The 12193-nt window shown below is 34.3% G+C and overlaps 1 protein-coding gene across 13 annotated transcripts in view; it reads right to left on the bottom strand.

The window, feature by feature from the left end:
* sd (TEA domain transcription factor 1 homolog scalloped) overlaps nt 1-12193 on the bottom strand; it is a 318794-nt gene that overhangs the window by 293234 nt on the left and 13367 nt on the right. For 2 of the 13 annotated variants that reach the window (XM_074134411.1, XM_074134415.1), the window contains one exon: nt 11987-12179. The exons of the other annotated variants lie outside the window; for them this stretch is intronic. The gene's annotated coding sequence lies outside the window, so the exon portion shown is untranslated. The remainder of the gene's footprint in view (nt 1-11986; nt 12180-12193) is intronic. 13 annotated transcript variants of the gene reach the window in all.

Raw genomic sequence — 12193 nt, 5'->3', positions numbered from 1 at the left:
ACTCCAGAAACACACTTTCGAAAGAAGCTATTCATTACACGTTTTGTTCGAATCAAACCCTTCGGCAACTTTCTAAAAAATTACAGGAAATGCGAGAAATTCTGTGAAATTACACTTCCGGTGTATTTGCTTACTTAGAATTTTAATTAGACATTCGATAATAAAATGTTACACAAGTGTTAGAACCGTACAGTGTGGCACTTGATGGAGCTCCTCTAAACAATTGGGAATAAACTGGCTGGTAAACACAGTGCGTTCTTTAAACATCTAATCATTGCGCTCTAAAGATGGTTGCCAATAGGTGAATTTCATTCGTTTGGTTCAACTATAGCATTACTTATAGAAAACAGCCTTCTGTGATGAACTGCATAAAATAGATCCTTTATGGTAAGTTCCGTGTCTAGTCAGGTTTGATTTGAATTTGGACGTATGGCAGACCTACCTATAAACGTTCCCTTCCCAACTATTGTGAACATGTTACTATTGAAGTCAACTACATTTTGTCCGTGCAAACGCTCATTTTCCAAGATATTTAATAACTTAAATTGCAACTAAAGAAAATCGTTTATGTTTTCTCCACAGCTTTCTTTTACTACTGAAAGGTACTCATAATTCTGTGCACATCGGCTCGAGATTTAAGAACTTATGAGGCATTTTGATGAATTTTAAAACATTTTGTTAGGACACTCACACGACTAACTCGCCGTTTCAGTAAATAAATGTTATTGAAACTTACAATTTGAAATAAACGTCCACACCTAACTGCAAGAGAACAGCTGAAACTAAAATACGAGTATATTCAATAAAGTGACACATCCGTTCATGTCATTTTCTCAAAATCAGAAATTTGTTTCCATATTTAATACTTATTAAAATTTATTAGATGTTGAGCCTTTACTGAAATGACACCCTAGAGAATGTCCTGCTGCCAGGGGGGCAGATAGTCAAATTGTCCAGCAAGTGTTTCACCAGCTCCAGAAAGTTGAAAGAAAGACGATGATGGTTGGGATCTAATAGTACCAAGGACAAGAAAGTAAAAAATTGAACAAATTTGTAAAAATGAAAGTCTTGAATGCGATTTACGAGAGATGTGTTGATGCGACTGGAGTTATCAAACAAAATCACTCAACACTGTTGCAGACATTCATAATGTATACAGAGTTGAAACAAAAAGCTGCGAGTGAAGGTAATAAAGCAGACTGGCTGGTTAGTACACTTAGTCATCTCTGGTGCGACCAGTTTTTGTAACACAAGCTAACTGTTCCACTCCGGACACGCTTCTCTCAACAGCAGCCCATCAAGTTGCGGCCTATATTCACAGCTCCGCAACAGAAACCTTCGGCGCGCGTATGAGCAGAATATTTAAGAAATGTCGGATGTTGTCATAAAACATAAATTAAATATTTGTAACGATCGATCAACCTAAAATATCATTTGAATCGACTTTCTAGTTGGAGATACTAACAATCATTTACAAGATTTACTTTTAACTGTGCTGTCACCTGATAATTGTGGACATATTTATTTGATACTGTGGCATTTTTCAGTAAAAATTCTCTTAAAAAAGGTTCTGGGAAGGAATATCAGTTCAATGCACACCAGTAGCGGCTCCTATTTAGGGTGCAAACTCTAAACTAAACCTTACGTGCCAAATATTTCATCACGAAATTCCATAAACTATAAACATCAATGGCTTTCTTAATAACAAAGTTATGAGAGTTCACGCCAGATCATTAAAACTGTCCGGTAGGACAGTTGTATAAGGGTTGATCGTCAAAAACTGCACGAAAAAGCGTAACGTCGAAAAACACCCATCTTTGACAATTTTTTTCTCTTTTTCTATAAAAGATCCTTAACAAAAACTTACAGTTTAAAATGTTAAGTATAAGGGTTGATTAAACGCCAAAAGGTACACAAATCAGCGAGTACCCAACATTTCATTCATGCTTAGCTGATATAATTTAAGTAATTTTGCTGCATTAACTTTTCTTTCACATTTTTTAGAATCTTTAACAAAAACTTACAGTTTAAAATGTTAAGTATAAGGGTTGATTAAACGCCAAAAGGTACACAAATCAGCAAGTACCCAACATTTCATTCATGCTTAGCTGATATAATTTAAGTAATTTTGCTGCATTAACTTTTTCTTCACATTTTTTTAGAAATTATTAGATGTCACAGACCCTTATGCTGGCCATTTTCATCTACAAAATATTTGTTCAAGTAGCACTGTAGATTGACTGTAATATCTAGTTATTTATAATAATCAAACTATTAATTACAGGTGAAAAAGAAAAACGTTATAAAAAATAAAAAAAAATTATGAGGCTAAAAAATTCAAAACCTTTTTTTAAAAAATGCTTATATCAACATACATCAATGATTTTGTTTATTTTATTTTATTTATTTTTTTAAATCGTCGGTTTAAGTTCATTCTTTGATTAAAGTAATTGTTATTTTATGTAGTAGTCAAACGTTTATAATAATAGGTAATAATTACCTGGCTTTATCGCAAATAATATAGTTTTCTTCAATTACATTCTCAATGTAGCTGTTCTTCTCACAATGTTGAATACATGTAATATAAAATAAATAAGATATGCATATTTTTAGGGCAGCTAATTATTCCAGTATTTTACTATAAGTAAAATTAGGGAGACTAAATTAAATTACAATTTATTGAGAAATGAATAATTGTTGAATAATCTACTTGTTATTAACTGTGAGTTATTTGTGCTCACGAATATTTCGGTAAGACGAATTCAAGACTGAAATATTCTGTTAAATCCGTGATTCAAATTTAAACAGTAGCCGACTCTAACTTTGTTTTTCTCTACTTTAACATGAATGTATATGTGACTACTAAAAATAAAGGGCATATTAAAGATAAATCCAAAGAATAATTTGAAATGGAGTTAAAATAAAGTACCTATATTTAAAAAAGAAGATATAATATACATTTTATCATGATTATAACAAAATAATATTATGAATGATCTAGCCAGCATAAGGGTCTGTGACATCTAATAATTTCTAAAAAAATGTGAAGAAAAAGTTAATGCAGCAAAATTACTTAAATTATATCAGCTAAGCATGAATGAAATGTTGGGTACTTGCTGATTTGTGTACCTTTTGGCGTTTAATCAACCCTTATACTTAACATTTTAAACTGTAAGTTTTTGTTAAAGAGATTTTTGTACCTTTTGGATAGATTTTCATTTTTGTCTATTTTACAAAGTTACTTATCTGTTTCACAGATTTTTTTTAAAATTTAGAATAAGCAATTCTATCATTATAACCTGATAAGGTGTTAAGTCGGAACTGTAACTACCATTGGAGAGATCTTTTTAAAGAATGATTATAGTTGCCATCCTCAATAACAATTTTTTTGAGAAAGCGTTTTGAATAAAATAGGAAGGTATTTGTACGTAAAAAGCAAAATTAAACGGCGATTTCAGTACTTCCTCTTAAGAGGAGTAAGAAAAATAAACTGCGATTACAGTACTTCTCCCTAAAAGGCAAAGATTTACAATTCATTAATGTAAATAGGTTCACCCATTGATAATTTTAACGATTGCAGTACTTCCTCTTAGTAGGTGCAAGAGCTTGATGGCCCTGCACAGCCAAGTAGAGGAGCTTTAACAACTTATTCGAGCTGAATTTTATCAAAATCGGACTAAGCGTTATAGAAATATTGGTAATAATAGTTTTAGAAAGGGCCTTACTTGGGTGGGGCAAACTCCCCTCCTTATGAGGCACAGCGTTCAGACTTTTAAAGTGCAAATCTGTACAAAATTTCGATTCGAATGACACTTCATTCATGACAATCGGTTCACGTGTCGATAATTTGAAACGATTGCTATACTTTCCCTTAACAAGTGTAAGAGCTGATCGCCGCTTTAATGTTACGTAGAGGAGCCCTAACTCTATCATCCTACCAAATTATATCAAAATCGGGCTAAGATTTACAGAGTAATTAGTAATAATAATTTTGGAGGGGGCCTTACATAAAGGGGGCTAACTCCTCTCCTATTCTATGTACAGCGTTGAGACCCCCAAAAGGCACATCTACATAAAATTCTGAATCGAATGACACCTCATTCATGAAAATCGGTTCACGCGTTTAGGCGCTACGCAGTTTACAAAAAAGGTAACAACAACAACAACAACAACAAGAAGAAGAAGAACAACAACAACAACAATTTCTGAAATTGCAGTTTTTGCTCATTTTCGGCAACTTTTTTCTCAAAACCTATTAGATCTGGGTTGTTGCAAAAAAATTACACTTATGAAGGAGGGTTTGGAGTAAGATTTAAAGAAAATTTGGGAATTTTATCTTTTATAGAAAAAGAGAAAAAAATTGTCAAAGTTGGGTGTTTTTCAACGTTACGCTTTTTGACGATCAACCCTTATACAACTGTCCTACCGGACAGTTTTAATCAACCCTTATACAACTGTCCTACCGGACAGTTTTAAAACTGTCCGGTAGGACAGTTGTATAAGGGTTGACCATCAAAAACTGCACGAAAAAGTGTAACGTTGAAAAACACCCAACTTTGACAATTTTTTTCTATTTTTCTATAAAAGATAAAATTCCCAAATTTTCTTTATAATATAGGGCAAATCCTCCTTTATAACTGTAATTTTTTTGCAACCACCCAGATCTAATAGGTTTCGAGAAAAAAGTTGCCGAAAATTTAATTAGATGTCACAGACCCTTATCTTCTTCTTCTTGTTCTTGTTACCTTTTTTGTAAACAACGTAGCGCCTAAACGCGTGAACCGATTTTCATGATTGTGGTATCATTCGAGCCGCAATTTTATGTAGATGTGCCTTTTGGGGGTCTCGACGCTGTACATCGAATGAGAAAGGAGTTAGCCCCCATTATGTAAGACCCCCTCCAAAATTATTATTACTAATTACTCTGTAAATCTTGGCCCGATTTTGATAAAATTTGGTAGGATGATAGGGTTAGGGCTCCACTACGTAACATTAAAGCGACGATCTGCTCTTACACTTGTTAAGGGGAAGTATAGAAATCGTTTCAAATTATTGACACGTGAACCGATTTTCATGAATGAAGTGTCATTCGAATCGAAGTTTTGTACAGATTTGCACTTTAAAAGTCTCGACGCTGTGCCTCATAAGGAGGGTAGTTTGTCCCACGCAAGTAAGGCCTTCTCTAAAACTATTATTACTAATATTTCTATAACGCTTAGTCCGATTTTATAAAATTTAGCCCGAAGAAGTAATTAAAGCTCCTCTACGCAGCTGTGAAGTGCCATAATGCTCCTACACCTAGTAAGAGGAAGTACTGCAATCGTAAAAATGATCAATGGGTGAACCGATTTACATCGGTTCCGATGTAATGTGATTCCGATTCAAAATCTTTGCCTCTTTGCCCTTTAGGGAGAAGTACTGAAATCGCAGTTTAATTTTGCTATTTACGTACAAATACCTTCCTATTTTATTCAAAACGCTTTCTCGAAAAAATTGTTATTGAGGATGGTTTGGGGACCGTAACTATAATCATTCTTTAAAAAGATCTCTCCAGTGGTAGTTACGGTCCCGACTTAACACCTTATCAGGTTATAATGATAGAATTGCTTATTCCAAATTTTAAAAAAATATGTAAAGCAGATATGTAACTTTGTAAAATAGACAAAAAGGAAAATCTATCCAAAAGGTACAAAAATCTCCTTAAAAACTTACAGTTTAAAATGTTAAGTATAAGGGTTGATTAAACGCCAAAAGGTACACAAATCAGCAAGTACCCAACATTTCATTAATACTTCATTGATATTATTTAAGGAATTTTACTGCATTAATTATCATTAATATTTTTTAGAATTTATTAGATGTCACAGACCCTTATGCTGGCCAGTTCATTCATATTTTTTTGTTATAATTGTGATAAAATTTATATTATATCTTCGTTATTAAATAGGTACTTTATTTTAACTCTATTCCAAATTATTCTTCGGATTTATCTTTAATATGCCCTTTATTCTGAAGTTGTCACATCTTATACATGCATGTTAAAGTAGAAAAAGAGAAAGTTAGAGTCGACTACTGTTTAAATTTGAATCACGGATTAAAAGAATATTTCAGTCTTGAATTCGTCTTACCGAAATATTCGTGAGCACAAATAACACACAGTTAATAACAAGTAGATTATTCAACAACAATTATTCATTTCTCAATTGTAATTTAATTTAGTCCCCCTAATTTTACTTATAATAAAATACTGGAATAATTAGCTGTCCTAAAAATATGCATATCTTATTCATTTTATATTACATGTATACAACATTGTGGGGAGAACACCTAGATGGAGAATGTAATTGAAGAAAACTATATTATTTGCGATAAAGCCAGATAATTATTACCTATTATTATAAACGTTTGACTTCTACATAAAATAACAATTACTTTAATCGAAGAATGAACTTAAACCGAAGATTTATATTTAAAAATAAAATAAATAAATAAAATTTAAAAAATCATTGATGTATGTTGGTGTAAGCATTTTTTTAAAAAAGTTTTTGAATTTTTTAGCCTCTTTTTTTTATAACGTTTTCTTTTTCACCTGTAATTAATAGTTTGATTATTATAGATAAATAGATATTACAGTCAATCTAAGTTAAATGGTGTGCTACTTGAGTAAATATTTTGTAGACGAAAATGGCCAGCATAAGGGTCTGTGACATCTAATAAATTCTAAAAAATAACTTATTAATGAAAATTAATGCAGTAAAATTACTTAAATAATATCAATGAAGTATTAATGAAATGTTGGGTACTGCTGTTTGTGTACCTTTTGGCGTTTAATCAACCCTTATACTTAACATTTTAAACTGTAAGTTTTTGTTAAGGAGATATAACTATTGAACTATTGATTATATAACTATTGAAAGCTATTAAGTAAAGATTCCGAGTTTTATAAAATTTTAAACTACAGTAAGAAAAAGTAATGAAAATCAAACGTATTGATTTTGTACTAATGGGACCTTTAAGCGAGAAAAGTGTAAATTTACAAACAAAATTGAGTTCAACTGAGAAGCTAGGTTGTGAATGACGATTTCAGGTCAATGGAATACAGATTAGCTGGTGTTATGTTGGCTGGCTTGTAGGAAGACTGTAGCGGAAAGATTGTTTCAAGGAAGAAATGAGTAGAGGAGTTGTGAGGGGGCCTGTATACCGTCGGGAATTAGCCATGACTTGAACGGCTGGTAAAAAGTGGCGGCCAGACAGTGTGGGTGGGGGACAACACCACGACACGTCGGAGTGGGGCACGGTGTGCCTTCTGAGCAGACACAGGTGCTTCTAAGAAGTACCTGCCACAGACACGACCTGCTCATCCAACTCTTTCTACCTTAAAAATTAAATAAATCGGAATGGCAATAATTACCTAAACTTGAACCGCTATTATTCCAATCGTACATTTTAACGTAAATATGTTGAAATCCCTGGACGGCTTTTAAGGATTGGAGTAGGGCGATCAGCATTACTGCACAAAACTGCAAGAGAAATTCTCTAGAAACTTTCAAGTTTAAAGAAAACCGGACAGACACATCAGAAAAACGGAAAATCCAATCGGTCCTACTTCCCATTGCTGAATATGATGCGAACCCGCAGCTTGAGCCGCACATTTATCCCTCTTGTAAGTCAGAGGACCGTACATTATTCTCGAATGGTTACTTTTTAGGAAAGCCTGCTAAGAACCCTCTCCGAGAATTTCATTTAATGTTCACCCTATCAAGAGATTTGAAATCGATTCAGTGGCGTCATTATAATCACGCAATTATCGAGTAGCCTGGGTGGCGCACCTAATCTCAATTTCTTAGGGTTTCTTATTTTAAAGAAACTCAGCAGCCGAGTTTGACTGCATCATCATGTGAGTTTCTTAATTAGCCACATCTTCAAGCAGAACAATGTTAACAGTTTCTGCCATTAATAAATCATTGTATCTGACAAATCGAATGAATGATAAATGGAACGGTCGAATGCAAAAATCCACTGTTCAGTAATTTTGAATGGTACTGGAAGTCATAACTAGCAAATATAGGTTTTGAAATCAAGAATTATTAAGAGATTTAACTTTGTTTCCGGCATAGTTTAAATCCATTTAAAATCACCTCAAGAACACAATCAGCATGTAAGTTATAGCGCATTTTCCCTATTTTCTGGGGACACGTTTCTAATGAAAGTGAAAGGTATTTGTGGATAATAGAAATAGGATTTTTGTTTATTTAAATAGGAATAGAAAATTGCCAAAAGTTATAGAGGTTTTGTATCATGAGAAATGCACGTGTGAGAAAAGTTCTTAAAGTTATAGAGGAGCGGTATCAAGTGGCAGCAAGATGTACCCAGTGCTTGAAAGAAAAGTTATGAGGTAAAGAATTTCTCTTAACACAATTGCAACTTCAAAATCTTTTCATGCTTCATATTTCAAAACATTTTAAACTACTACTAATATCATCTTAAATGTTGATTATAAAACTGCATATTGTAGCCAAATAATATTTTAGGCGGTACCTAATGTTTGTATAGAACACATAGAACGAATACATAGAACAAGAAGCATTTTCACGACAGCTTTGGTAAGACCAAATCGAAATATTAAGTTTAATCTCCCGGAATTTTCATTTTTAGCATTGTTTTAGAAACCTACACAATGAACAGTCTCTGAAAAACACTTTTCGAATATGGGGCGCTCATGACAGATATTTCCGAAATTTTCGAACATTGGGCATGGTCGCAATACTTACGAGTATTAAGGCAAATGAAAGAAATAAGGTTTTTTACTTATTTAAATAGATGAACCTTAACTTACAACAATGGATGCGCTTAAAAGCAGAGTAGCTGGAAGGATTACCGGGAGATGGGTGCTAAGTAAGCAGTCACCTCACGACCCAATGGCAAAAACATCTGCATAACACGAACTTCGCTTGCCTATTCAGAGAGAAGCTGGATGAATTAAAAAAACTGACAAAATATGAATTTCATTAAATTCGAAAAAAAATAAAACCAAATTCAGCAGCAGATATTGCAATTTTGCGCGATGAAATACTGGCAAATATACAGCGAATCAAAACAAAATCATTGCTACAGATATTAATTCCCTTTTATTAGGCAATAAAACAAGAACTTTTAAATAGAACTGTTTAATGTAATATTCAAAATTGATAAGAGTTTTTCAATCTTAAAGAAGAACTCAACACAAAATCAATAATTCTACTACAAGTAGAGGTCCACCAGAATCTTAACAGCCCCCCAAATAACCGCAATGAAATTTAAACAGCGCTGATTACACCAGGAAAACCCAAAATTTAATTATTACTTTCCCTAACAGTACTACGTCAGAGGAAATTTTCTGGACTAATTTTCCATTTTCAATTTCTAGAGGGAATATGCAATACCCATCCGAATGAATACCCTCACATTCACGCTCTCATGCCCATACTAAAATACTTAATATACCCTACTTTGGCGCGGAGCACCTCCTAAATAAACGTAATAACTAAGGATGCTGTATAATTAAGCTGCATAAGATAATTAAAGATGATGCAGAAAATGATCACAAAAGAGTAGAATTGAGAGCATGAATACTCAGGCCTCGTTCCCTTAGTGGACTTGGATTGGCCAAAGACCATGCGTGACGCCACATCAAAGGAACATCAAGCGCAATAAAATAAGCGGAACCATAAAGGGTCGTTTGCAAATTCAACCCTTCGTTGAAATTGAAGAATAAGCAGTGCAATGACTGTCGAAGAAGTAAATAAAACGTGCTTAATGGAGGTCAGATCGGCAGGCCGAGATTGAAATGGGCCATCTGGAGTTCATTGATCGAGGGTTTAACCGTAATCTTCCCTTGCGATAATATCTCAAGATAGATGTATCCAAATGGAAGAAGATGAAGATTGTTACACGGAGTTTTAAACGCCCTTCATTTGTAATTTATGAGATGGTTTTATAAGTTTCTTATTTTTTCGAAATTCTTCTACTTCTAAAGCTCAGATTGATCAAATCTTCCAATTACTAACTTTAGCACATTGAGTTTATCTTCTGATTGAAATGATTGTCGGGAAAGAGTTTATACCAAACACTCAAAGAAAGGGTTTTATCAGCCTTCCTCACTATAACTATGGCGAGAATTAAGTATTTAAAAAAATATATTTATCTACGGAATATTCACTTAAATTCAAATGTAGTTGATGTCAAAACTGGTAACTGCGGCGAAAGCTTCTTGGAAACTTTGGTATGGTGGCCGTATTTGCTGTCAGATCGGGAATACAGAGTGGGGAAGCTAAGTGAAATTAATAAACGATCGACTCAGTGAGTGTATGATGACATTATGTGCTATATCTGATAGCTGATAGGGGCAGATGCATCTGGGGCGGGCTATTTATCATCTGCATTTATTAGAATGATTGCATGAACGGAGGGTGCCATCGCCCTCTTACATGGGGCCCCCCTTCTGGCGATAAAAGCGCAGGAATGTCTGACTCGGGATCTTTATATCGAGGGTAAACCTAAATGCTATGAATAATTACAGTATTTTATTTATTTTCAACGTCTTTGGATCTAGTTTGCTATCAAAAATTAGAAAAGTGTGCATCCGCAGCAAAGTGCCCTGTCTAAAGTATGCTTCTTGAAGAAGCAAGCCTTATTAAATTATAAGGTAGACATTACAAACATTCTGCAAACGTTGAGATCTATCTTCTAAATGCACACTTATCTGTAATTTATTGACAGCAACACCAGTACACTGCAAGCAACAAAAACAAAACTGTTTCTCTAGGTGAGAAAAGGACTGCGACCTAGCTAGATTTATAAATATCGTCTTGAGCTCCCCTGTGTTGGTGGGAGAGAATAAAAGAAGCGAAAAATGGCAGCAAGATGAAGTTGTTAATTGGTGCCGCTCTAAAACTTGGCAAATGAAACCGGAAGTACCTCTTTACTGAAAGGATTTTTCACGTTATTGAGGTTTTCTCCAAAATGGCTTCAACAATGTTTTGTAAACTTAGCACTCACAGTGTACTAATGGCGCTAAACAAGAATTATTGGAAAAATTTTGTCAGAACAATCCAGTTTAGATGGTTATTGATGATTTACTTCTATAGTACCATTTAGAATAATGGACAAATATTTTCCCATTTATTATAAAAGTAGGGACTGCTAAGATTCCGAATTTAAAGGGAATTCAAAATCCGAAATTCCACTTTGTTCTTTGGCTTTTTTAGCTTTTAGCAAATGTCTACTACGATTGTATTTAAACTTGGTATTTACATTAAAAATGAGACTATGTCCCCTCTAAAGAGTCGATTCGGTGTAAGGTGCTGGTTTGAAATCTAGGCAATGACAGTAATAATTAAATATGTAGGAAAATTCGATGTTGCGAGTGGTGCCATTCAGTTCGTGGCAGCCCCCACTCCGCCAGGTCAAGGTCCTCTTGAAATCACTTCTGCGAAATCGAATGATTGAGTTGGTGGAAGGAACACCCAAGTTCATAGAAAATCGTTCCCACAAAACTGCATTATCTCTATGCATTTTCCTGCAGCTCCTCTCCCCAAAGGGATCTTGATATCGGCCTCCTCGCTTCCTTCTTCGCCATCATGTCTTTACACTTTCCTTTGTATAGGGCTATGCCCATGTAACAAATAAATAAATAATAATGTCTTTACACTTTCTTTTTTCTGGTTAATGAGTTTTTGAGCTGATAGCGTCTGAGTAAGGAAGGCGACCTTCAGTTCCTGAAGCGGTAGACTGGACGCAGCTCCTTAATTGCGTGAAATTTCCCCTTTAACAAAATCTGGCAAATTAAACTAATTTCTCTAACGAGGATTATGAGAGATTAATAAAACGGTTCAATAAACACGCACTTTCGGTCAACAGTAATTCCCAAACACAGAATTTTGACAAGTTATTATCGGACACTCTAACGACATATGAAGTTTTAACTATATGCAATAGAAGAGATTACCTGAGTGTTAGCGAATACTGGATTCCAACGCGGAGATCTCTAGTTCAGCTGCTGGCCCTTAGATTTTTTCGTCCAGGAACTCCATACTGATCATTGTCAGGTGATGGACAGTGTTGTCTTTAACGAGAGAACACTGTCGGAGGCCGACACAGAAAAAAACTCCGGGTGCCTATGACCTCAGATGTTGACGCGCCTTAAAATAAAGTT

This window comes from Rhodnius prolixus, unplaced genomic scaffold (assembly GCF_049639745.1).
Source record: "Rhodnius prolixus isolate KJV_2025 unplaced genomic scaffold, Rpr scaffold_16, whole genome shotgun sequence".
Taxonomy (NCBI): Eukaryota; Metazoa; Arthropoda; class Insecta; order Hemiptera; family Reduviidae; genus Rhodnius; species Rhodnius prolixus.
This window is presented reverse-complemented; position numbering and strand designations above follow the sequence as displayed.